The sequence below is a fragment of the Phoca vitulina genome, unplaced genomic scaffold (assembly GCF_004348235.1).
Source record: "Phoca vitulina isolate PV1807 unplaced genomic scaffold, GSC_HSeal_1.0 scaffold6, whole genome shotgun sequence".
Classification (NCBI taxonomy): Eukaryota; Metazoa; Chordata; class Mammalia; order Carnivora; family Phocidae; genus Phoca; species Phoca vitulina.
The window spans coordinates 29,324,083-29,351,054 of NW_022589709.1; the positions used below are offsets into that span (position 1 = coordinate 29,324,083).

Genomic DNA, 26,972 nt, shown 5'->3' on the forward strand with positions numbered 1-26,972 from the left:
AATAATGAACCACCGTCTCAGATGTTACCCATGGCACCAACCCCTAGGCTAATCCAGAAAGCTAATCCAGAAACCATCACCCATCAAAAAGTTCAAAAAGAACATTCTGAAAAGGCTATACCTATCATGTACTGCAAGAGCTTGTCAGATTGAAAGCCAGAACATCAACTGCATTTTACACATATTGCTATTTCAAGTGAAAAGTGAAAAAAAATACATCTGTAATGGGGAATAGTATAATTGAGAGCTTATTCAAATAAGTGGCTTTTTCAACATAAAATATTAATCTTTTCAATAATCATATTTGCCAGAAAGAAATGGAATACTATTGTGTGAACCATAAGTTCAAATTCCTACCCTGAGCACTTAAGTTTTTTTCAGTCATCACTATATTAATCTGCCCTTTTTGCATTTTACTGCTGTTATGTTCAAAAATTCAATCTCCTAGACAAATGGCAATTCAGGAACACAATTCAAGTGATATATTCCCTTTGACTACAAAGGTATATTTTCCCATTCAGATTTTTTTCATTCAAATCTGGCAAAAGCTGTTATATCACACAAAATACACTCTCTGCTTTCTCAACCTACTGTAACATAAAACAAATTCTACAATTCCCTCATCCTTTCTCTGAAACACTTAAAATATATTTTAAATTTAAATTAAATCACAGATAAACGTTATTTATGTTATTTTCTTTGACATTAACTTGAATATTTTAATTGTATTCAATGTATCTGGTAGGTTAAATGTAAAATGTCACAGGCCTTGTTATTTAAATTCCATATATGAAAACCATCTTTACCTGAAATATTTTGACATACACAAGGCAACACTGTACCTAGTATTACTGATCAGCAAAAATTAAGTATCTTTTGGTATTATAATTCCCCCTGTTCCGGGGGCGGGGGGGGGGGGGGCGTCTTCCAGTTCCAGTACACTTCTATCTACTTCATCTTTAGAAATGTGAATCTTGCAAAAAGAAATGGTGAACTTAAAAGGAGAAAATTATGCATGTTCTTGTTTGATGAAGAATCTCCCCTGAACAATTTACAGCCTCAATTCCAATAACAAGGAAGTTTTTTCTGCCTGACAACCCAGCCACCACCAATGATAGATACACTCTTTAATGAGTCGGCAGCTGAGTAAATTTCTTTAAGTGTACCCAAATCCCATCTTGGGATTCATAACCATGAATAGATGGTTATCAGTTAATACTTAGCTTATACATAGTCACAGAAGCCAATGTGCACACTCCTGAAAAGAGAAGGAAGGAGCTGCATGACTCTAGCCATGTCCTATAAACCTCGGGACTGCCATCCTTTAAACAGTGAAAGCGAGATGAGGCAATATAAATAAAAACACTGTGGAAATTATAAAAAATGCTACACACACACACACATACACACACAAGATTCATATTATGACAGTACTGACTGAAACAATGTGAAGGATGTCATTGATTTCTTGTTCCCTTTCATGTAAGATTGGAACCACAAGGGGAAAAACGCCGAGACTAAAAAAATAACAGAAATGGTCCCTTTGCACTGGTCTCTGTATACAATATAGGCAGCGCTGAAGGCACATAAGTAGTTAGATACCATCTTCTCATGTTCTCATGCCCGGGTTATTGTAATTGTCTCCCAGCTCAGCTCCCTGCTTTTGCCCTTGCCACCTTATAATCTGTTCTCAATGCACAGCAATCAAAGTAAGCCTTTGGTAAAGCAGCTCATATCTCGCTGCTTAACACCCCTCTCATTTGGGTCAGATTAAAAGTGAGAGTCATCACCCTGGCACGCCAGGCCCTACAGAGGCAAACTCTCCACACCCCAGCCTTCCTCATGGGTCTCTCCTCCCTCCACCCTTTCCCCTGCTCCCTGTCCTCCAGGCACACTGGCCTTCTTGCTGTTCTTTACACAAGCATGCTCCCACTTGCTGTTTCCTCTGCCTAGAATATTCTCACACCACGTATGTATCCGTGTGGTTTCCTCTCTTGCTCAGTTCAGGTCTGTGCTCACTCAATTGCCACCTTCTCAGTGAGGTCTTCATTAACCTTGATATTTAGAATTGCAAACTTCCCCATGTTCCTGGGATCACCCATCACCCTTTACTACTCCAAAGTATTCAGTCTCATTACAATATGACCTATTTTACTTATTACTTTGTTTAATTTCTGACTGTAAGCTCTATGAGAGCAGAGATTTTTGTATGCTTTCACTGTTATACCCCCAATACTTAGCACAGTGCCTGGCACATAGCAAGACCTCAGTAAATATTTGTTAACAGATATGCAACTTTCACACATATACATGTTTGAGCTACCTGTAAACCATTACGGTATTATAACAAACTCTTCTGAACTAAGGTTCAAGCTAAATGTTCCAAAAAGAAGAGGTACTCGCTTCAGCAGCACATACGCTAATATTGGAGTGATACAGAGAAGAGCAGCATGGCCCTTGTGCAAGGGGCCAAAAAGAATGGGAAAAGATTATACAAAAATGAACAACAACAAAAAAATGAGGAACAAAAGTGAGATTTTTAAAAATCATCCAAAACAAAATAAACTAATTGACATTAAACTCAGGAGAGTTCCAACACATTCATAAAACCTTTTACTTACTTAGTCAATGTAGAATTAAAGAACACATGATAAAGTTTGTATTTCAGCCATTACTCTCTAATGGCTTCTTGGATAATCACAAATTTAATGTGTAGGATGTGTTCTCAGAAGATGTGAGCCCTTGGGGACAGGTGTGGGGAAGCCAGTACCCTTCACCCTGTTAATTCTAGGCTCCACTCACTGGAATGTGAAGATACCAAGCTACCTTTCAAGTACTGATAGCAAAAGAATTAAGTACTTTTAAAAGAAATGCTCATTTCTTCTACGAAACCAAGTCTTGCAAAAAGATCTGACAAAGTTATGATTTTTACAGGACTAACCTTATTGAGTCCTGGTATCAAACATACTTTTATGTCATTTATCTCAATGGCCACATCAAACAGAAAAGTGGAGTTATCCTTCATATGGTGTTTGACCCCCACGGTGTGTTCTTTCCCTTCCCTAACATCCTATAACACGGATGACCTTTATATAACAAGCTTTGTACTATAACTGTTTCTTGTATGTCCATATTGTTTCTACATGAGAGATGCTTGAGGGCAGAAATCCTCGAGTAAGAAATACTCAATTTAACAAGGATGAATCCATTTATAACATCATCAAAGAAAAACAAGCAAAAAATGTTTCTAAATAATAGAAAGCAGAGCTGTAAGCACCAACAGGGCCTCTTCATTTCCCCAACCAAGAGAAGTCAACAGGAAGGACTCCTGGCAAAGATATGATCCCCGCAAAATTTGCCTGTAGGAGCCTCAGCTTCTCATATATTCATTTTCTAATAATACAGTCAATGAAACATTATCATCCTTATTTTACACTGTGAGGAAACAGCGATTTGAGTGAAGCGACGAACTTTAACCTGTTCGAAGTGACAGAATGTCTCAGAAGAAAGAAAAGACTTAATCCCAGGGCTGTCTGACTCAAAAGCTTGTGCTTCTTGTTACTGAGCTCTGCCTCCCGTTGGTCTAGAGTTGATTACGTACGCAGCTGTGTGGTTCATATATTTTCATGTGAATGAGTTCCCCACAACTTATCCCTCTAACCTCTTGCAAAGAAGCTGTATATCTAATTACAGGATAAAGAGCAGTATGTAAGAATAAGAGAAAAGGAGGATAATATTTGGGAGGAAGTGGACGTGCAAGCCCCTGAAACTGTACTAGACTAGCTTGGCCTTGCCCTAGCTATGGGCACGGGTCAATGTCAGGCCTGCCTTAAAACCATACTAGCTCCAATAATATGTTAGTCTTCTTGTTAAGAGGAATTACTGTCTATCCCCAAATAATCAGTACACTGCCAGATAAAGGAGGGCTCAATTATCAAGACAGAGAAAAGTTCCCTAAGTTATAATCATGGTTAAATTTGGACATCTATAAATTTTCCAGGTTATAAAGAACTAGTGGACAGCCCTGAGACTGTCTTTAAAGCTGGGTTTCAAGGGAATATAGAACCACTGGTGACTAAGGCAGTAAGATGAAAACACAGAGCATGTCATAGGAAAAGTGAATGACTGGAAGAAGTGTGTATAAGAAGAAGAAAGAGAAAGAGGAAGAGAGACAGATTAGTTCCTATAAAAAATGACAGTGTTATAACAAAATGCCTGAATTTCACTTAGCATCATAACATAATTTAAGAATGGTATCATATTAGCATAGCAGTAAATTTTTTCTGGTTAAATACTAAATGGGGAAAGAGTTACCATATTGTTAGATATTTACTGTGTGCTAACAATGTTACCCAGAGAAAAACACAAACTACACCCACCAGACTTAAAAACTGTATGAAATATAGTCATATTATTCATATCATCACAATTACTTTTAGCTATTAATAATATATTTCTACACACATACAGATATATGCATGTTTTGGCAATTACCTAAAAATAATTCAAGCTAATTCCCTAAAGATTTAATCCATGTTGAAATGTGTCCTTAAAAAAGCTGATGGCATACTTTTTGTAAAACAGAGTGCAGTAACAAAAGGGTCACACTTTAAAGATATGCATATTAAGCTACATTTCTCTTTCATACATCTTGTCTGCATTTTCAAAATTGAATAATAAGCATGGTATTTTTAACAAGATAATGTTCACTTCCTTTGCATATAATAAAAATGTCAGAATCTTAACTTTTTATGCCTACATAATGGATTACAAGGTTATAAAAATGTATTCAATATAAAGGTTTCCATGAGTTTTATAATAAAATGACCAGGAGAAATGAAAATGAGATTAAAAACCAAAAGAACTAGATTCTAGTCCAGGCTCTGCCACAAACTATCTGTGTGACCTTGATCTAAATGAAGAATGTCAAATCTTTGGCCTCCAAGCAGCCAAAATCCCAACTGACCAGAGCTGACACGGAAGTTGAAACTTATCCATCCCTAGGCTGGTACCTTAACTACACTGAACTTCATATTCTGAACTATAAATTGAGAGAGTTGGCTTCTGAGTTACCTTGTGACCCTGACACTCAGATTACCAAAAAGAGCAGAGTCAGAAGTCTACCAACTGGGGCACCTGGGTGGCTCAGTTGTTAAGCGTCTGTCTTCGGCTGAGGTCATGATCCCAGGGTCCTGGGATCGAGTCCCGCTTCGGGCTCCCTGCTCAGCCGGGAAGCCTGCTTCTCCCTCTCCCACTCCCCCTGCTTGTGTTCCCTCTCTACCTGCCTCTCTGTCAAATAAATAAATAAAATCTTAAAAAAAAAAAAAGTCTACCAACTGATGAGTATTATTCCTATAAAACTGTGAGACTCCTGTTGGCCCTCCATTTTTTTCAAAGCAAAAATGCTTAATTTGCTATGTACAGTATTTTTAATTAGTAGAAGATGAGTGTATGCCAGCTGGACATAAGCCTGGGTTACAGGCAAATATTTACCAGCAGACTGAAAGAACCCTATATATGTTATTAGACCAGCGCACTACTGAGATGATATAAGGCCAGGGCCCAGAAAGAAGAACTAAGAAAATTCTTTCTAGATTCTGAGATTTCTAAAGGTAATATACACATGGACAATCTGTATACATTTGGATAAAATATAAGATATATTCAGAATTATTTCTAAAAACAAAAAGCTCCTATCTGCTAATTTTTGGCTCTTTTATTTAAAGACTACATGTAAAAAATCCAAAAGGGATTGCTTGTTTAAATGAATATATTCTCAAACATGTTCTCAAAATTTAGCAACTTTAATCGTTAATTATAATCACTAAAAGCTTAGCTTTAAAAAATGAAATAAATAGGGACGCCTGGGTGGCTCAGTCGGTTAAGCGGCTGCCTTCGGCCTGGGTCATGATCCCAGGGTCCTGGGATGGAGTCCCACATCGGGCTCCTTGCTCAGCAGGGAGCCTGCTTCTCTCTCTCTCTCTCTCTCTCTCTCTCTGCTTGTGCTCTGTCAAATAAATAAAATCTTAAAAAAAAAAAAAATGAAATAAATAAAGAGTAGCCTACATTGGAGTACCCAGAAAATGTTTTATACATATGACTTTGAGCCAAAATTCAGAATACCCAGCCTCTATCATAAGAGTCACATCTTTATTAGTAATAGCTAATTACTACTGAGTACTTAGCATGCGCTAAGCTCTTTGAATTGTTATATATCTTTGAGTCTTGAAAATAACCCAGTGAGGTAGGAACTTCTCATCTGCAAGTGTAGTTGATTAAGTCATATATGTTTTCAGCTAAGAGCCATATTACACTACCTTGGAGATTACACAGCTTCATTCTTCTTCTTCTTCTTTTTTTAATAAAAAAGCAAACAAATAAATAACCAATGATAAATATCAAGGCCTCAGCTGCAGTCAGCATGCATTCATAGAGCTGTCCAAACCCAAACCGAAACCCAGCCATCTGCATTTCCATTTCTGCCTGCAATGACCTAGGAAACCAAACTTAGTGAACTAGGAAACACCTTCTATATGCCACACACTGTTAGATACGATTCAATCTCATGTAACCCTCACCACTGCCCTGGATGTATATTACCAGCCCCATCTTACAGATGGGAAAACTGAGGCTCAGAATGGCTAAGTAACTTACACTAGGCAGTCAGAGAGCAGGTACTAAATCAGGACTCTGATGTCCAAGTCAGTATTCCATAGGGTGTACCCCGGAGTTTCTACAGCACAGACACAATAGATATTCAAGCTTATGATCAGACGCCATCAAGACAAGGTAAAGGCATAGACAGTGCAGTACATCGAAGATGAAAGGGAAATGAATAGAACAACTTAGAAAAAGCTGAGCATAATTTCAAAGGAAAAAAATTACAACAAATATCAAGTAAAGTTTTGCTTTACAATAATACTTGCTTTCTAATATCTAAATTATTCAATGTAGTACAGGGTAGTGTTTATATTAAACTCACAGTGACCTTCAAAAGGTACTGTAGTTTATATTTTATAGTCCATTGGAATCCTATCTATTAAAGAAAGTTTGCGTCACAAAACAGACTTGGGATATTTCAATTTACAAGCATTTTCTAAAAGTAATAATATTTGTCTACAATGTTCAGTCATTATTCATGTTAGGATATAATTAACAATAAAGGGGAATAAAAACATTAGAATATGATCAGGAATGTGTTATAAAACAAGTTTACTAAGATCTTATCTTGGTTTATTTTCCAAGGATCATAATGTCTCAATATACCTGTATTGTCCTCCCGGGGAAATAACAGATGGCTTGTTGATAGAGGATAGGAAAGAGAAGAATAGAACACTTCTTGACCTTTATTCCTTTTACACTAAAACTAACTGGCTCAGAAAGTTTTTAAGTACCAGGCGATATGCTTAAACTGAAAATATTTCTTAATATACTTTTCTTTTGAAGTAGTAAAAATTAAGGACATTAAAAGGAAATTTTTTCATGTATGGTTGAATGGCTTATAAAAGCATCTATGTATCACTGTGTCCTAAATTCAGTTTATTCATCATATTCCTTCAACAATACTATCATTGAAGAACAAAGATGAGGAGCAACTAATGTTAACTTTCTCAGAACAGAATACTTTCTGTTAAAGCCTCTGAATTTCCTAATCCAATAGACAGGAAGAGGTCTAGGGTCTGCATTTTCCATTCCAAGAGTGTCAGTTACATTGTAAGACCAGTTAAAGAACATAGGATTACTAGCTAGAACATTTAGAAGCAAATTAGTATCTTTAAGGATTGCAGTCCCAACACAGTGCTAATCCCATTACCTAAGGAAAGGTTTGAGGCTGACTCTCTAAATGGATTGTAAGAGGTAGGCAATCGCTGGTGTGTCTCAAATATGTTCTCTACCGAGGGCACCAGCAGCTCACAGTGGCTTCAAATGTTTTCTAATCACAAAATTTTTAAAACACTGACCCTCTATCTATAGAGTCAAACAAGCTCCCCTTATTTTATGCCAAATACACCCACAAAATGATTTAAATTGTAATTAATTATGGCACACTATAAACAATGAAAGAATCCTGGACCTCCATTCCTCAAGTCCCTTGTATCAGAAAGATAAAAAATTACATACAGAGGGAACATATCTCTTTAGGAAGAAAGCTTCTCATTCTACATAAATACTAAGCTAAAAGTTTTTCTAATTTACAAGGAAGTGTGGGCAGTAAAATATCTTCAAGTAAAAATAAGGACCTATTAGAATAGGCTTAAATAACTTTAAAGAAAATATAATTTATTACATTACTTTAAATCTCCAGATGACAACAGATTTGTAGAGTTTAGTAAAAATAGTAAGCTATAACAGCAACTAACATTTTTGGAAGTTCTTACTTTGTAACAGTTTGCAAATATTGGATTCTTATCTTTATTTTAAAATGGTGAAAAACATGGCTTTATTGGGTTAAGTAATTTATCCAAAACTACAATGCCAGAAAATGCTAAAGTCAGAATTCAAACCCAGGCTTTACTATGCATAAATCCATTTTCATAATCTCGTTTACATCTCATAATACTCTAACCCTAGAAGGTAGTATTATTCTCATATTTACCCTTATTACCTGTGGTGAAGTTGAGATTCAAAGAGGTTCCAAGACTTGGCCAAGTTCACACAGCCTGTTCTCTTGGAGCTTGAATTTTGGGCTATGTAAATGGTCTCCTGGCACCACATTAGATGGTCTTTCCAGCATATCACGCTGCTGTTAAAATCTGGCATTAGATATTTGATCTTCTACAAAAGCAAACAGTAAATGGCCAGGTTCCTATTAAACATGTCATTGATTCTCTTCAGATTCTGTTCTCTTAAGCTATTAAGAATATATTTGATTTAGTTAATATTTAATTTCTTACCCAAGACTTAGATCTAAATTTTGCAATGTTGAACAAAAGATAACAGTATTATGGAATCTAAAAACCACTTGTGTCTAGGGAGATCCATTATCCAAGGTTTCTTCTCAGAAGTCCTTTAAGGAAATGTTTGATGTTTAAAATAAAACTATTAGCCATTTAATTCATATATTTGAGGATGCTTAAATTAGATTCTTACATTTTCTATTAACTTGCACAAGAGTCTGACATGTTACAAGTCAGGAGCTGGAGGGCTCCCAAAGAGCATCATTGCTCAAGTAGAAAAGGCATTTCCTTTCCAGCTGTTGAGTTTCTTGGGTCTTAGGAAGCCCACAGAGGTCTTTTGTCAAATAGGTACCTGTATCAGTAGTGGATAATTTCCTATTCCTGACCACTTCAGCATCTGACAGGGTCTCCCGAAGTCTAACTTGCCATCTAGACACAGGTTTATAGATCAGCAAAAATATGCTAACTACATGGACTAGAACACAAAAGTGTTCGTTTACAAAAAGCCCTTATTCTATAAAGTTTGCATTTCTTAATAAAAGAATAGAGGTCAAAAGAGCTCATAAATTTTTAAGTAATTTAGTTCTACTCCCATAAAACTAATTAGGAAACACTGTCACCTGTATTTAACAGTTCTGAAGCTTCCCTTTCCTTGCCTAAAAGAAACAAAACATTTAGCATATATTAAGCAGGAAGCATAACAAATTCACCAATGCAATGGTCACAGCAAAACAGTAAACTTAATAACAGGAAAAGTAACCAGATGCCAGCTATCAACAGTTATATATGGTACCAATTAATTACACTCAGCTTTTTAATATCATAAGTGTTGGGAAAATATTTAAAGACTAAAATTGGAGGATTCTCTATTTGGTGTGAGGGAGTTTAAATACACAGTGACTATTCATCCTAGTGACTATAACAAATGACAACTTCCATTTGTACAGAGAATGAATAAGATAAAGGACTACAGCTATAAAGTTTAGCCTGGATTCATTATAAAATTCTATTCTTCATAGGTTTATTAAAATGTTATAAGAATAAATACTATATATTTGTAAATGTTTGCAGAACCCTTCTCCCATGGCATATCTATTTGGTTTCACAAGCTATGCTCATGAACACTTGTCTCTTATTTTCCTAAATATTTATGAATAACATAGTCTTTAACTCAACAGCATTTTTCTTGGCATAGCTCTTCTTCCAGATGCAGCATCAAGTATGGTCTTGAATTAAGAATCAAGTAACATCTTTAATGCTGCTTTCCTAAGCCATCTGCTAGTTTTGTGAGGTTTTAATACACCAAATGTCATCTTAAATGTTTCCATTTCCAATGCTCCCAACCACAATAAGATAAATTAATGCCTAATAAACTAGGAACACACAAAGAAAAGATAAAGTAATGAAAGTTTAAGTATTTTTCTACTAAATAGAGAAGGGGGAAGAACTGTTATCTTTTTCATGGTCAGAGTCTGTTGGATATATAGTTACTTCCCTTACTGTGACTGGACTATCCCATGTTCAGACTCTGTTATAAAGTATACATGAGAATAGGTCTATTAAAAGTTAACCTATAAGCATGGAATGTAAAGATTTATGGTAAACTAAAACTCAGGACCACTGGATTTTAAAGCTTGATTCTGGTTCATTTCAGTTTCTTTCTTCATGGGCACTCTTAGAAAAAAAATGCCCAAAGGAAAAGAAAGGATCCATAACTCTTAAATTCCTAGTCAGGTATGCTCTAAGACTACTTGGTTTTAATTGTTCACCCGATTGTAGTTTGACATCTGTTCCAATGCTCCTTCCAGGAATCAAGGCACAGATACAAGAAAGAATTACTCAACCAGTTGTTGAAGTCTTCCCTGTCTAATTATTTCCCACATTTAAGTTCTACATGATAGTTCCATACTTAAAATGAAACATTCTAAGGAGAAAAAAAATATTTTAGGCTTTGATTTTAAAATTAGGGGAATAATATACCATTAATTCCTACTTACTTTTTTTTTTTTTTCTTAGAGAGAGAGAGACAGAGAATCTTTTTTTTTTTTTAAAGATTTTATTTATTCATTTGAGACAGATACAGAGAGAGAGAGAAAGCATGAGCAGGGAGAGAGGCAGAGGGAGAGGGAGAAGCAGGCTCCTCGCTGAGCCAGGAGCCCAATGTGGGGCTCGATCCCAGGACCCTGGGATCATGACCTGAGCCGAAGGCAGACGCTTAACCATCTGAGCCACCCAGGTGCCCCGAAAGAGAGAGAATCTTAAGCAGGCTCCACACCCAGCACAGAGCTTGATGGCAGGGCTCAATCTCAAAACCCTGACATCATGACCTGAGCCAAAATCAAAAGTCAGACGGCCAACAGACTGAGCCACCCATGAGCCCCACTACTTACATTTTTAAAAATATTTTTTCATTTTTTCCTGTAACTCTCTTCCTTAAAGTAAGGTAAGATTTTGTAGCAATTTATGACTGTTTCAACACAATGTTGCTATTAAATAAACACTGTGATTTTATTCTGATCTGTAACAACTTCCCATATTCCTAAAATTTTCTGCTTTGATAAGATAAATGTGAGAGATCTAATTCTAAAGTAGCTAATGCTTTTTCTTTATATTTTCTCTATCTTCTCTGTAATTCTACACTCTTCATTCATTCTTCTCTTCTCCACCAAAATTTTCTATTTCAAAGAGATAACTTTTGAGAATTATTTTTTTGTTCTCAATATTGTACAATTTTTTTTTTTTTTAAAGATTTTATTTTTATTTATTTGAGAGAATGAGATAGAGAGAGCATGAGACGGGGGAGGGTCAGAGGGAGAAGCAGACTCCCTGCTGAGCAGGGAGCCCGATGTGGGACTCGATCCCAGGACTCCAGGATCATGACCTGAGCCGAAGGCAGTCTCTTAACCAACTGAGCCACCCAGGCGCCCAATATTGTACAATTCTGTGGAAACATTCTCTATCACATCCATTTGGAAAAGTTTAAATATTCATTAGTCAGAAAGTTCACAAGGATGGCAGTGGGAAAACATCAATTTGGCTAACTGAACAACCTTAAGTTCAAACTTCTAACATTATCCTCAAATTATATTATACATACAATCACTGTATTTTGTGACTGTGTTAAGAGAAGTTTAACAAATTAAATGTAAATATTTATAATACACCAGCTTTTGTAACCTGGTTTTGGTATTCAGATTTAAATCGATGAGCCTAAAAAATTGTACGTGATTCTGGGCTTCTCTACCCTGCAGAGAGACCCTGGTGTTAATGTCCACTCAGGGATTCATTCACCTTGGGGCTTAGAATCTAATCTGGCCTCCCACTGAACTACATTACAAAGAATGGAGCATTTGAAATTTTTACAGAGTCCCTTAGAAACATATTTATTCTCTTCATAAAGTTTTCTAATCGTACCCCTCTCATCCCCTATGACTTTAGACACTACCACTGCCCATAACCTATTCTTGCTCTATCAAAACTCTTTGACTGGACATCTTTAGATATTGAAATGAGCTCAAATTAAACCTCGTGGGCAGTGTGGAGTTAGACTCTCCTGGGAGCCAGAGCACTTTCTAGGGTCAGTTTTGCCTTTTGGATTTTGGAAACAAGTAACACTGGCATGGACTTTAAATGCTTAGGGGATCAAGGAGAAAAAAAAAAAAAAAAGACCAAAAATAACCAACAGTAAATCAGAAAGAATTCCAACCAGCAAAAATCTAGGTTGGCTAACTTGGATAATGGCATTGGGATAGTGTAGAGAGTAAGGAGCCTCAGGAGCAGGGCAGGAACTGCTGCCTTCCCTTGTCTTATGCTTCTTTCCATGCTTAATACTTCATCTTCTAAGCTAAGCATTATTCCAACTTCTTTCATGCACTCCTCCTCCTTCAATCTTCCCATCTTGCTTAAATGCAAGACATTTGAGTATAATGCATTTTTAATCATACTATCTTTTAATCCCTGTGTCATCTAACAGCAGATCATGTATCATCAGCCATGTTTTTAACTTTTAGACTGGACATAACAACAAAAATTTCAATCAATGTCACTCAATTTGCTGTTTACACGTATGGGTAAGTTAGGTGAAAGGAGACAGTGAAATAATAATTTGAGATCTTAACCAAAGATAAAAAAAAAATTTTTTGATAAAAATTTTAAATAAGAACAAAGGAAAATTTTAGTATATGTGCTGCCGAAGCAAGCACAAGAACAAAGGAAAATTTTAAAGGAATAGTCCAAAGTATACTATCCCATCATCTCTATAGAGAAAGGGTGAAAAATGTAGGTGAAGGTTTAATTGGTTAAACACAAAATCACGTAGGATACTAAAGCACAAATATATAGCAATATAAACTCAACAGTTCTGTGTAACTAATATTTATGGGGTGTCAACTATGTGCCAGGAACTGTCTAGACATGTAAGCCTCACACAGTAACTGCCAGATTAAAAAAAAAAAAAAAAAAAGCCCTAAGGAGGGAAATTTTTAAAGAAAGAATAAAGAAAAATGTGATGTAACTTAAAGACAAAGAAAAAGAAAAAAAATCCAATAGTTTCAAAACTATCTTAAGAAATAAAAATGGTTGGGGCACCAGACTGGCTCAGTCAGTGCAGCATTTGACTCTTGATCTCAGGGTTGTGAGTCTGAGGCCTACGTTGGATATAGAGATTACTTAAAAATAATTTTAAAAGATCTTAAGATAGGGGCGCCTGGGTGGCTCAGTTGTTAAGCATCTGCCTTCGGCTCAGGTCTTGATCTCAGGGTCCTGGGATCGAGCCCCACATCAGGCTCCCTGCTCAGCGAGAAGCCTGCTTCTCCCTCTCCCACTCCCCCTGGTTGTGTTTCCTCTCTCGCTGTGTCTCTCTCTGTCAAATAAACAAATAAAATCTTTAAAAAAAAAAAAAAAGGACTTTCACGTCTGAAAAGTCTTTGAAAAAAATCTTAAGATAAATGAAATGAAAATAATTAAGGGAAGCAAAATAATATTTTATCATATACAAAAAGGCAGGGTCTATTATTGGGCTACCTTAAATCTATTTATCACATTCTTATCCTCCACCTTCCTGATACAGCACCTCTCTAAAACCTTTAGACCATACTTGCCGAGTGTGTTATATGGAATCTCTATACTGATTTGAGGTACTTTAAAAAAAAAAAAAATGTCACTTAAGTCTTTTTTCTTTGCTGTGTGTTTGAATGAAATGCACATCTTAAATATATAAAGTCAATGAATTTTAATGATATATACACCACATCAGTAGGTAACTTCTACTCCAACCAATCTCCACACCACCATGGGCAGCCTGTATTAGTATTTCTTTCCCCATATTTAAGTTTTCCCTGTATTTAACTTTTTATGGACACTCTTCATGTCTGCTCAGCTAGACTTATCATCACAGACTTTTCTTAGAGTTAGTGAGGATTCTAGAACTGTTGGTCCAACTCCCTCATATTACCCACAAGAAAACAAAGAACAAGAGAAAGTTAGTGTAAATCCTGGGACTATGACAAGGGAACTCACATTCTCTCTGGCCAGTACACTTTCTGTCATATTTGAAGTAAGAGATTCACTTTTCCACATCCCATTCAACACTGAGTCCAGGTGTTCAGAAATCCCTTTTAACTGGAAAAAAAATAATTAATGAAATGTAGCTTTGCTTCCACTAAGGAGCACTTTTCCTCAGCTGGTCTCTCCATTGTCTGCCAGCCTCTGGACGGGACATGGGTGGAGGGGCCCACACTGGGATGAGGAGGAAGCTGGTGGGCAAGCGTGGGAGGCAGTTTGTTACCGGCCAAGGCGGCTACATGGCAGCCTGGGTGCATGTCCAGAGCAGTCTGCTCCCTGCCCAGCCTCTCCCGACTGCAAATGCCCTTCTCGGCCCCTCTTCCCTCTCTTTAGTTTTATTTCTCATTGTGACACAATCTTCTCAGTCTCCTCTCCTGCCCCTTGCTTGGGCTTAATCTGGAGAGGGTGAGGTTGGAGGGGACATACACTCTTCACACTCAAGACCTCTTGTTCTAGGAGCTAGGTGGGTTTAAGTGGCTCTAGGGAACAGTAACCTGAAGCCTGTCTGCCCAGAGTATTCCCAGTCCCTCTCCTGGAATAGCTGGGTTATTGGATTCCTCATTTGCAAAATAAAGTAATAATAACAGTACTTTCCTCAAAGGGTTGCTGTGAGAATGAACTAAGAATGTACATAGAAAACTGGCACACAGGAAGTCCTCAATAAATGTTGGTTGCTATTAGCCAAATGACATCTGCCAAAGTTCTCTGGAGATCCACACTAGAAATATAATCACGGTAAGATGGGTATTAACAAACGTATATCATACAGAAAATATCAACACAGAAAGAAGAAGCAGGTTGGGAAAGAAGATAATGTTAAGTTAGAGAAAGAGAACTTGGGCGAATGGGTGTATGCTCAGGTGCTCTGAGGCACCTTTCAATTTGGGAGTTCCCCTCTTTGAATTTCCACAGCACTTTGTTTATGGTACTTATCCTAATCTGCTCTGTTGTGTCAAAATTATCCCCATCCTTCTCCTTCTGAGAAGGTAGGCTCCTTGGGATAAATGTTTGCTAGATAAACTAAAATGCATTTCAAGTAACTAAAATTAAAACCCTTTTCTTCCTTCCCATCTGTACTCCTTGCCTTGAAAAATTCTAAGCTTGAATAGAGATGATTATGTATTAAAACAAAATGAGAAACTAATTCAAAGTTTTATCTTTAAAAGTTTCTGGTAACAGAAGATGATAAATTTCTGAACATTCATAATTATTTTCCTTCTTTTCTGTTGGTTCCCTTCCAAAACTCATCGTATTTTTCTCTCCAACCGCGCAGTGATTAGCTTTATGAATTTAATCTTCAAATTCTTGTCCAAGTCCCAAAAGTCACTCCTGCCCTTTACCAAAGTGGGTTTCTAAAGGAACCATAAGCAATGAGTGTATTTCAGGTTCTTCAGAATGTTTTTCAACCCAATTCCTTTATTCTTTGTTCTAACGTTCTGTGAGCAGTAATCTCATTTATTGCTTCCCTCCCCAAATAATGTAGAGCATGTTTTTCATTTGGCAATCATAACTATTTATCCACTTGGACAGGGAAGGGGAAATTCAAATCAGTTCTCCATTATTTAATTATATACAGAATTCATGTTATTATGCATAATACATGTGTATTCTTTACAAATCTAGACTATATGTTTGCACAAGTATCACAGATTTTAAAATACATTTCCAGGAAGATGAAATCACTATCTTATTCTTCTTTTTAAATACGTCCTTGTTTCAGTGCTTCTAGTATCTTAAATGTATCTTTTTCTACATAATAATCAACCCCATTCATTCATCTGCATCAAAATTGGATGAGCATAAATTTCTATCCATTTCTTACCCTGATATGTAAATAAGTACCATTCATCATAATCTATTTCTAACAGTTATAAATATACAAATTTTTTTTAAAATTAGCATATTCTTCTAAACTATTTTAGTGTTGGGTTGAGAGACAGCATACTGGAGATGTTTTATTTGTAACTAATGCTTGCACTAATGGTTCAAAACACAGGACCCTGATTTAAAATCTTCTCTAAAAACCTCACTAAAAACAAAATGCCCCATCAGCTCAATTTGTTTAGAAACTAACTTTTTAAGACATGGTGACTTTATGTTACGTTCTAAATATTTTAATCAGAAAAAGGAAGTGGTGAATTAAAAATATATATTAATTAATGAATATTTCATCAAGTTGCAAACCAATTGTCACAAAAACCCTTATATATTATATACAATTTTATATAAATCATTTGATGGCCTCAGCAAGAGGAATATACCCTATTTAAACTGGCTCATGTGATGATCAGGAAATTTTGCTGCGACCACCCTCTCCAAGCTGACTGAAGGCAGATGGTGCCGACATGTTCAGCTGAGGGAAGCGTTGATCACAAAGTATCTGCCAATCAAACACTTGGGAAAGAAATGAGCTCCATCTGTGTTTTAATTACTACAGCAAAACCATCCAGTGTAACTGCCAGAGCTGCACATTTAATGGAGTACAAGAGACATAACACATACTTTCTTTCAAAAACTAAAGTAGAAATTGCCATATACAGTACTAAAAAAAAAAAAAAGAGAGAGCACTGTCAATTAAGAACAAAATCTAGTGACAGTATGAATATTTCTATTCATCTCAAAAATATTTCTATTTCAGGGGAGCCTGGGTGGCTCAGTCGTTAAGCATCTGCCTTTGGCTCAGGTCATGATCCCAGTGTCCTGGGATCGAGCCCCGCATCGGGCTCCCTGCTCAGCGGGAAGCCTGCTTCTCCCTCTCCCACTCCCCTGCTTATGTTCCCTCTCTCGCTGTGTCTCTCTCTGTCAAATAAATAAATCTTTAAAAAAAAAAAAAATTTCTATTTCACTACAGCTTTATTTCACTCTTTCTCTAAGGCAATTCTAATGTGTATGAGAGAATTCTATACATAAACATGAAGAGGTAATATTTGAAAAGTAAAATATCTAAATCTTCTGGACACCAAAGAGTAATCCTACTAAAATTCAATAAAATGAGAAAATTTATAAATATTCAAATTTATATTATTGAATTTTTATAATTACAGATTATATATTTATTATTTTTGTTAATATATCCTTATATTATTATTAAAAACTCATTTCATTAAAAGAAATAGCTGAACTTTCAAAACTTTTCTGGCAAGTGACACCCTGTTCATTTCCTCCCTAGTGATATTAGGTTGTTTGGTTATTGTTCTAGTATTCTCATAAATGAATTTATCCTGGTACTCACCTTATTTCATCACTGTGTGAACAGGAAGCGTGGGAGTACAGATGTTACTTGGTTTACACGTCTACCCTGGAGGCTTTCAGGGGCTTTCTAGGACTGGGATGTGCAAGCAAGCGGGAAGGATATAGGGAGGGATTAAAAGGAAAGAGTTCTCCTTTGTCTTTTCATTTTATATTCTTCCAGCTCAGTCTTCCCTGCTACCCTTTCACTAGCACCAAATATTTGGCATCAAGGATCACCGAGTTAGTTCAGAGATTCACAGTGATCTCAAAGTTTCAGTTACACTTTGAAATTTGAGAAGATATACTGAACATACACAAATACTGACAGTAAAAGCATTTCTAAACTCTAAATGTGAATAATAACAAAATAATTTCATTCATCCAATAGGCATTTATCAAGGGCCTATTATACATTGAGTTGAGGTAAAGATTAATAAAGATGGTCCCTGTCCTAAAGGATCTCAGAATCTAGCAAGGTGGCCAATCCCATAAGTAACTGAATGCAAAACAAGAAACACATGTACTAAGACATATGCATAAAGTGCATGCCAGGTGGCAGAGAGGAGGGAAGAATTAAACTTGTTGGGATTCAGGGAATCTTTCAGAGGGATAAGTGGGCTTTCACGGAGATAAATAAGGCAGAGATGGGGGAAGAACATTCCAGATGGGGGACAGCATGTAGAAAGGCAGGGACACTAGACAGTTCATACTGTCTCCTCATGCCTACTCTCTTGGGATCTACAGGGTCAGATGCTACCAAGAGGTTATTTGAAATAAGACCTAAAAGGGGAATATTTCATTTAGCCATTTGAAAGTTATTGGTGACTTTTTACAGAATAGTCTTAGGTTTGAAGCAGGTTTCAAAATAAATGGAAAGTGAAGAAGTGGGTAGCAGTTTAACAGAGACAAAAGGGGAGGAGAAGAGAGAGGGAGGGAGAGGGGTGAGTATTTTGAAAAGGAGACAGAGTGCAAAAAAGGTTTAAGATTTAAGCATGCTGAAATAGGACAAAAATGGCTGCTCTTAGTGGGACTGTGTTATGTTTGGTTTATTTTTATAATTAATTGAAGAATTATGTTTCTTCAAAATTATTTATTGAATTATTCTTAATTAAAGAACTATTTTTGGGGTGCCTGGGTGGCTCAGATGGTTAGGCGTCTGCCTTCGGCTCAGGTCATGATTCCAGGTTCCTGGGATCCAGCCCCACATCGGGCTCCTGGCTCGGCGGGGAGCCTGCTTCTTCCTCTCCCTCTGTCTCCCCCCCTGCTCATGCTCTCTCTCTCTCTCTCTCTGTATCTCTGTGTTTCAAATGAACAAATAAAATCTTCAAAAAAATAAATAAAGAAAGAAAGAACTATTTTTACACTAAAAAAAAAAGTTTATACAATCAAATAGAAAATACGTACCTTTTGCCAATCCAGTTTATTTTTTCTTATCCAAATTACCCCCCACCCTTATGATACCTACCTTATCATAATTTTATCTATCAATTTTATCCCCAGAACAAGTAGTGAGTGACAAGATAGTTACTGTAAGCTACCTTTTCATAGCATGGGTAAAATATTAGCCCTGTCTTGAGTCAATTTTTGTATCTGCTATGGAATTCAGATGATCAATTCATTATCAGAGTCCCATAACGGATAGCTCAGAACTGAGTATATTAAGAGAAACACTTTCAAAATGTTTTGAAAACACAAAATTTTTAGAAATAGGTCACAGATTACCATTATAACCCTAAAATCACCATTTTATAATTATCAGAACCTTGATCCTCAATTAAATGCTACCTCATCCACCTATAAAAGGTAACTGGTTACCAATCTAATACTAAACGAGACCTTTTAATATAACTTGATGCTTTTTTTTCCTTTTTTTTAACTTTAAATTCTTACAAAACTAGAAGCCAGATCACCCAACTCCTTTTCCCTGCTCCAAAAAATCATGGTTATTTTTTTAAAGAAAATGTGTTCTCCATACAACGAGTTATTTATTAGACCAAATTACTGAATTTGGAGTAGAACGAAATACATTATATTCTTTGCTATACTGCTACATTAAAAGTTTCCCCCCCCCACATAAGGAAATGTATATGACTTGATAGATTTATAATTGCAGCCAGTCATCCAAGTAAATAAAACAGTGAGGAGGCAGCTATAATCCCCTAAAGCAATGGATCAAAGGTTCAGGAAAGAATAGATTCTTTACATGCAGGAAAGGTGAAAATTTTAAATTAAGAATAAAAAAGAAGAATCTTAAGGAGCTACAGGTGAGTGAAGGGAAATTCTTTGATATTCATAACCACTGGAAACTAAAAAATGACTCCAGGTTACCAAAAACCAACCAAAGTAAACTATTTTATGTGTCATTGCAAACAATCAAGAAACATCACACATTGTTTTATAATCGGCTATATAGATATTCTCTATCTTGCCAGTTGTTCAGGCAAAAAATCTCTGGAGTCATCCCCGGTTCTCTCTTTCTTTCATACCCAATCCTTCCTCTCCACTCCACCTTCAACGTATATTCAGAATATCTCTCCACTGATCCTTGGTCCTTATCACCTTTCACCAAGGTTACCACAGTTTCTCCCAACTGATCACCCCATTTTCATTGCTGGCCCCTTCGGCAGGTGAGCTTTCAGAAAGGCAAGTCAGACCAGGTCACTCCCATGCTCAAACCTCCCAGTGGTTTCTGCTCTTGCCAGGACAGAGAGGGCCCTGTATCATCTGGTCCCCAATACCTATCTGATCTCATCTCCAGCTACTCACCCTCATTTACTCCCCTCCAGACACAGTAACTTCCTTGTTGTTACTCAAACACACCTGCACACATCTGTCCCAGGCCCTGGGCCCTTGTTCTTCCCTGTGGCTGAAACACTCTTTACAGAGCCCTCGCCATGGCTTGCTTTTTCATCTGTCACCTCCAAAGGTCTTTGTTCAGCTGTAACCCTTAGTGAGTCATTCTCTGACCACCCAAACTAAAATTGCAAACCCAACCACAAACACTTCACCATTCCCTACCTCTACTTCCTGCTTTATTTTTCTACTTGGTGCTAACCATCCTCTAACAGTTAATATATTTTAATTATTTGTTTATCGTCAGTTTTATACAACTGGAATACAAACTCCAACAAGGAAGGAATTTTTGTTTGTAGATAAATAGTACTTGACCCATAGCTGATTCACAAAAAATATCTGTTGAATGAATGAATCAAATCAGACAGTTCCAGGAACAGAGAGTTGCTAACGATACATAAATCTCCTCATTTCTTATACAGTGGTTAAAAGTTTAGCCTGGTGTAAGTTTTCTGAGCTTTCTTTATAACTTATGTTTTAGGTGAAAAATCACATAACAAGCCACCTCTGAGGTAGAGTCATAACTTTAAATAAAGACCTGGCACCGATAATCAAAAATAAGAGATAAAAAGTCAATGGTGAGTTCAAGATTTTGAATCTATCCTTAAATAACCAGAAAAAATTGATGAGATTATCTCTGATGCCCGTAAACACTGGCCAAGCATTTAAAACACCTTTATTTAAGGCTCCTTGATGTCATTACAGAAAGCTTTTGAATGAGCAAGGACATGCAAACTTCAGGTCTAAAGCACTACAGGAAGTCAAAAAATGTAATTTCACAACCAAAGTAATTTGTAATGCATTCTGTGACTTTCTTTTCAAACACGACTAAAATAATTCAGTTTCAGTCCTAATGACCGCTCCAAACATGCCAATCCCAACATTACTAATTAGCAAGCAAGCAAACCATCTATACTAGACATTATCTCTTTCACCAATGCTCTGGGTTGTTGTTAGGCCCAGACTGATTTGGGAGTAATTAATGTTTCTGCAGTATGCAAATCTAGAGTTGAGTTCACTAGATTTCCACTGGCAAATACTAGTAAAAGCAGGGTCCTCTTTGTATTATCTTTCCCAGAACACCTTCATAGCATGAATTTAAGAGACAGCAAGCTCCCAAGTTTGGTTAAATGTGCACTTATTATTGAAGAGACTTGAAATGCATATGAAAACATTGCATGAATTCATTTCTCTTCAAGCCAAAGACTTCCGAAGACTGGTATCATCAACTTCCCTCAAAACTTGTCTCCTTCAGTCTTCCCCATTTCTTCTATCTCCCCATCAATGCTGCCACTTGGGTTTAGAGAACAGTCATCTTTATTTAACCCTCCCTTCTCACATACAATTGGTGGTCAAAACCTGTAGGTTCCTGTAGTAAGACCTTCGTTCGTTCTCAACTGTGCGTGACTGCATTATTCATTCAACTGCTTTTCTTGCCTCTGGTCTTTCCATGATCTGATCAATTATTGTTTTATGCACTGTTATCAACTGTCTCTGTCCATCAATCTATTCTCTTAGCTACAAGATTAAAGTAAACCCCAATCTGTTGTGCTTCTGCTTAAAGAAATTCAATGGCTCCTTATTTTCCACTGAATTAAATGTAGATCCCTCAGCCTAGGATTTAAGGTCCTCTCTAATGATGCCCCAACCCTGACCACCCAGGCTTACCTCCTTCTAGTTCATTTCAGTATAGAAAGCAGCAGCTGTTGAATCTCACTAAACACCTGTAATCTTTCTCTTCAAGTCCCTAGAGCACTTGTGGTACTAATAAATTCATTTACTCATCCATCCACAAATAGTTATTTATCTCCTAATATGCGCTAAACATTGCTTTCAGAGCTGGAGATACAGCAGTGAATAAAACAAAGGTTCCTGCCCTCATGGAACTTATGTTCTGGTGGGGAAAGACAGAAAATAAATTCAATCAACAGGAAGAATATGTCAGCTATAGATAAGCACTTAAGAAGAAAAAAGCGAGAAAAGGAATTAGGGGTTGTTGGGGTACAGTTGGGCAGGGTAAGCTTATAACTTTAAATAGGGTGTTCAGGAAAGGTTTCACAAAGAAGCAAATACCCGAAGAAGGTGAAGGAATGGGCCCTACAGATAACTGGACAAAGAGCACTTCAGGTACGGGAAAGAGCAAATGTCAAGACTTTAAGTGGGAAACGTGTTTGGCTTACCATAGGGAGAGTGTAGAAATATAGTCCAAGGGGTAGAAGGAGACCAGTGTTTTTAGGACTTAACTTTTACTCTGAATATGAGGAGAACATGTTGGAGGGTTTGCAGGAGAGGAGAGGCAAGATCTGACGTGTTTTAAAACAATCACCTTGATCAATATATTGAAAGTCTGGAGACAAGTTAAAGGGCTGTTACAAGAATTTAAGCAATAGCTAATAATGATGCCTTGGACCTGAGTGGGTCCAAGTGGGGTAGCACAGGTGGGGAAAGTAGTCAGCTTCTGGGTAGCACTAACAGGATATGGAGCATAAGAGGAAAAGAGGAGGAAAGGGTGACTGGAAGGTTTTTGATGTAAGCAACTGAAACGCCACTGTCTAATAGAAGAAATACAGTGTGAGCCACACACGTAACTTTTAATTTTCTTACAGTCACATTTACAAATGTAAAAGGACAAAGATGAAACCAACTTTTAAAATATATCTTATTTAGCCCAATAAAACAAAATATTATTTCAACAAGTAATCAACATAACAATTATTAAGATATTTTACATTTTTTTCAAACTCTTTGAAATCTGGTGTGTATTTTATATTTACAGCACATTTAGTTTGGACTAGTCACATTTAAGTGCTCAACAACCACATATGGCTAGTGGCTACCATATTGGGATAGTGCAGAACTAGAATGATGAAATGTTTTTTTCTTTCTTTTTTGTAACAGGGATACTAAATGTAATGGGGATACAAGTTATTGTTTAAATTATAGTAGCAAGTCATGGGAGGCAATCCAATATTCACTCATAAGGGTAGTTAATAAATTACGTTACAACCAAGTAGCTACTAAAAGCTAGGTTCCCAAAGAATATTTAAAAGTATGCAAAACATATTCATAGTAAATATGGGGCGGGGGTGGGCGGGAAGGGTCAGAGGAAGAAACAGTATACACAAAATGATCTCGTGAGTAGGGATGAGAAACACACACACATGAGCTTGGAAACACATATGTCAAAGTGTTAACATTGATCATTTCTGGGATAACTGATGGAGGAAAGACTGTAGGAAGAGTAGCATCCCCCACAAAGGGGGATGATTGGAAGGTTTGAACATACTACATTTAGGATGCCTATTAGACACCCCAAGTGGAATATGTTGTCTAGAGTTCAAGAGAGAGGTTCTGATCAGTAATAGGAATCTGGAAACTGTCAATGTACAAATGGAATTTAAAGGCAAGAGACTGTATGAGATCACTAAGAAAGTGGTTTTCAACAGAAAAGAAACCAGGACCAAGGACTGCATACTAGGATATCCAACTTCTAATGTAAGGAAGATGATGAAGAACCAGCAAACAAGACAGGGAAGAACAGCAAGTTGGTATAGAATGACCACCTTTTTCAAAGGATACTGCAAGTCATGTCCAAGGAGAACTGAGAACTGACCAAAGGTATTGACCTGAAAGCCAGTCATGGTCCTAGCATGAAACAGTTTTGGTGGAGCAGCAGGTTCTGAAAGAAGTGGGTTCAAGACAGACCAAGAGGAGATGAACCGCAGAAAAATTCGTGGACCACATTGAGCATGAAGCAGGGCAAAGAAATACAGTGTTTTTATCAGTGTAGAATCATATCCCCGTGTTCTTATCTTCTCTCTCTCTCACTCTAACATAAGTTTCTTAAAACAGGGAATGCCTTAATTCTCTGAGCCCAGTATTACTTTTGAGGCAAAAAATTAAAAACATGTGCCTAGGAGTAATATAGTAATTTTACACAGGCTGGCATACTGAATGCTGAGGTAAACCAATGGATTAACATCAAAGTTAATTCATGATTCAGATCATCAATTGGCGAAAACCTCAACTCAGGGTAAACACCTCTGAAAAGTAACTGCAACCTGATAATTACTGGCTGTCACAAAGCCTAAGTATAAATTTCTCAGTGAAAGCTTTCATCAAGAATGCTCTTTTTCTTTTTGCCAAATTTCAAGTTTAAAACTAACCACTACATTTCTTTGACATTACTGCAAAGATGAAAAAATCCCAAATACCGGAACTTCAGGCAGATAACCAGTGAGTTACCAGCTATGACACAAAAAGACCAGACTGTAACCTAATCAATACAGAAGACTGTTGCAATGAAAAATACAGTGACTAGAAAAATCAATTATTCTTCAAACTTCCAATATTTTACTAAGTCTGGGCAAATTTCAAGCTATTGTTTCTGCACAGTCTTTCAACAATGGTTCAATCTTACTGAAAATCCTCATAGAGCTAACATATTAGGAGGTAATTCTAGACAACTATTATCAAATCTAATATATGTTGCTTCTTGGCATAAAAATATCTGCCTCTTTTAAGTTCCATTTAGAAAACACAGTAGAGAATTCATTTTACAAGTTTAGCACCTGAGATTGAGGAATGATGGCCAGGGAATGGGCAGGACAACAGAATAGTTGCAGTAATCTCGAAGAAATGTAAGGTTCGGAGGTTTTTAACTTGGGTTTTAGCCATTTCAAAAGGATACACTGGTAATTTAGTGCAGAAATTTCAATGTGTAGATAAGGCAATCTATTTTGCTCACCACAAAGTGTCTTATGAAACACTCAAAATAATTCTGTTGGTGTTGCTTCTTTACCTCATCCTATTTATTGACTTAACAAGACTCCAATTTCTCAACACAATCTCAGTGCTCTATTTCAGTTCCCCTTTTCCTGTTTACAGATTTTAACTTCAATTTCTTCTCTCCATAACCAACCATGTCCCTTCCTTCTGCCCACTCTCTCCTGTAATTTTACCTGCCTTCCAGCCACAGAAGGAGATACTGGTAACTACACAATCAAGGCTCCTCCGTGGGAGAGAAGGAGAGGCACGGGCCTAGGTGTGCAGCACGATGCTTTTACACTCAAAGGGATTCGATAACCAGGAGTTGGGCTGCTTACCTGAAGTATTATAGGGAAACTAAGAAGACTCAAACAGGAGTAAAAAGAAGGACTGAGGTAGGAAGCGTCCATCGTAAAGTAACTCTGTGTATGTCAGTGTGTGCGTGTTGTTATGTGTGGGCATATGGGAAAGACATTCTACAGTCGAAAAAGCATAAAATATGTGTTTTAAAAGTCAGGCAACTGTAACTAAGAGAGGTGGGGGATAAAAAGCTTAACAGCATAACAATAGGTCTGCCACCAAGTAAATATATCAATTCATTTAGTATTTTAGGAAAAATTTACTGTTCAGTAGAATGTAAATAAAGTGACTTTATCAAATTCCAACTAGAATTTGCCACTTGGCAAAAATTACCATGAAAATAAAACAGTAAGTTGTTAAGTGATAAGAAAGTTACTTTCCATACATAGTTCCTCTCTTAGCTGAAACTCCATGAAATCCAAGGTCGCATCGTCCTTCGATTAATTCTGCATTGTGTTTAGTGCACCGTCATGCATGTGAAGGCATTCAATAGTAATTACTGAGATTGCATTTTGATTGAGGAGGACAAGACTGACCTTCGCCAATAAAGGAAAACAATGCCGCCTGACTTCTGTCATACTCTAATATTCCAATTGGTAAGTCATATTCATCTGTCACTTTCCCTCCTAAAACTCTTGGAAAAATTTTGAGCTTAAATTGTGGTATTTGTTGTTAGAAGGTCTCAATTTAACAAAATCAATGAATTGGTGAGCTCATTCCCTGACTTACAGTTATTGAGACTGTATGATGGTCTGCAGCTGCCTCCCCCCTCCTGCAGCTTTGGTGTTTGGGAAGGAAGCACCTGAGAGCAGCTTGACTTCCCATCATTAATGGAGGATAGTTGGCAGGAAAGCAGGCAGGGGCAAGGGGGCCCATTCTAAGAGGAAACTACCCTTAAAAGGAAAAAGACTCCATCCTGTTATTCTAGGCTTTACTCAATGCCCCAGCTTTAACTCCTCCTCCTGGGAGGATTTACAACTTGTTTGTGACAGAAAGGAAGGGAATGGCCTTGGGCGTCCTAACCCAGGCCAGGGGGAAGCTCAACAGCAACTTAACAGCCAGTGGGATATTTAAACAAAGAGCTTGATCTGGTTGCCTTAGGCTGGCTGGCTGGATGGCTGGCAGGCCTTAGGGCAGTGGCAGCTGAGGCCTTCTTGATCCCTTCTTGATCCCAGAGGCTACTAAATTCTGCCCTGGAAGAGCCCTCCACCCTTTCCCACCTGAACAACTACCAGAAAGGTAGATGAGCACGTGGACAAAAACCAGATCGGGTGGCAGGCGCAGGGAGGGTTAATCAGATTA

General features: G+C 37.1%; 1 protein-coding gene and 1 non-coding gene across 14 annotated transcripts in view; one reads left to right on the forward strand and one right to left on the reverse strand.

The window, feature by feature from the left end:
- Positions 1-26,972, reverse strand: part of PAM (peptidylglycine alpha-amidating monooxygenase) — a 281,181-nt gene that overhangs the window by 190,227 nt on the left and 63,982 nt on the right. The window lies entirely within an intron of this gene.
- On the forward strand, positions 2,396-2,501 carry LOC116632499. The gene has a single exon (XR_004299437.1). It is a non-coding gene; the product is annotated as a U6 spliceosomal RNA (small nuclear RNA).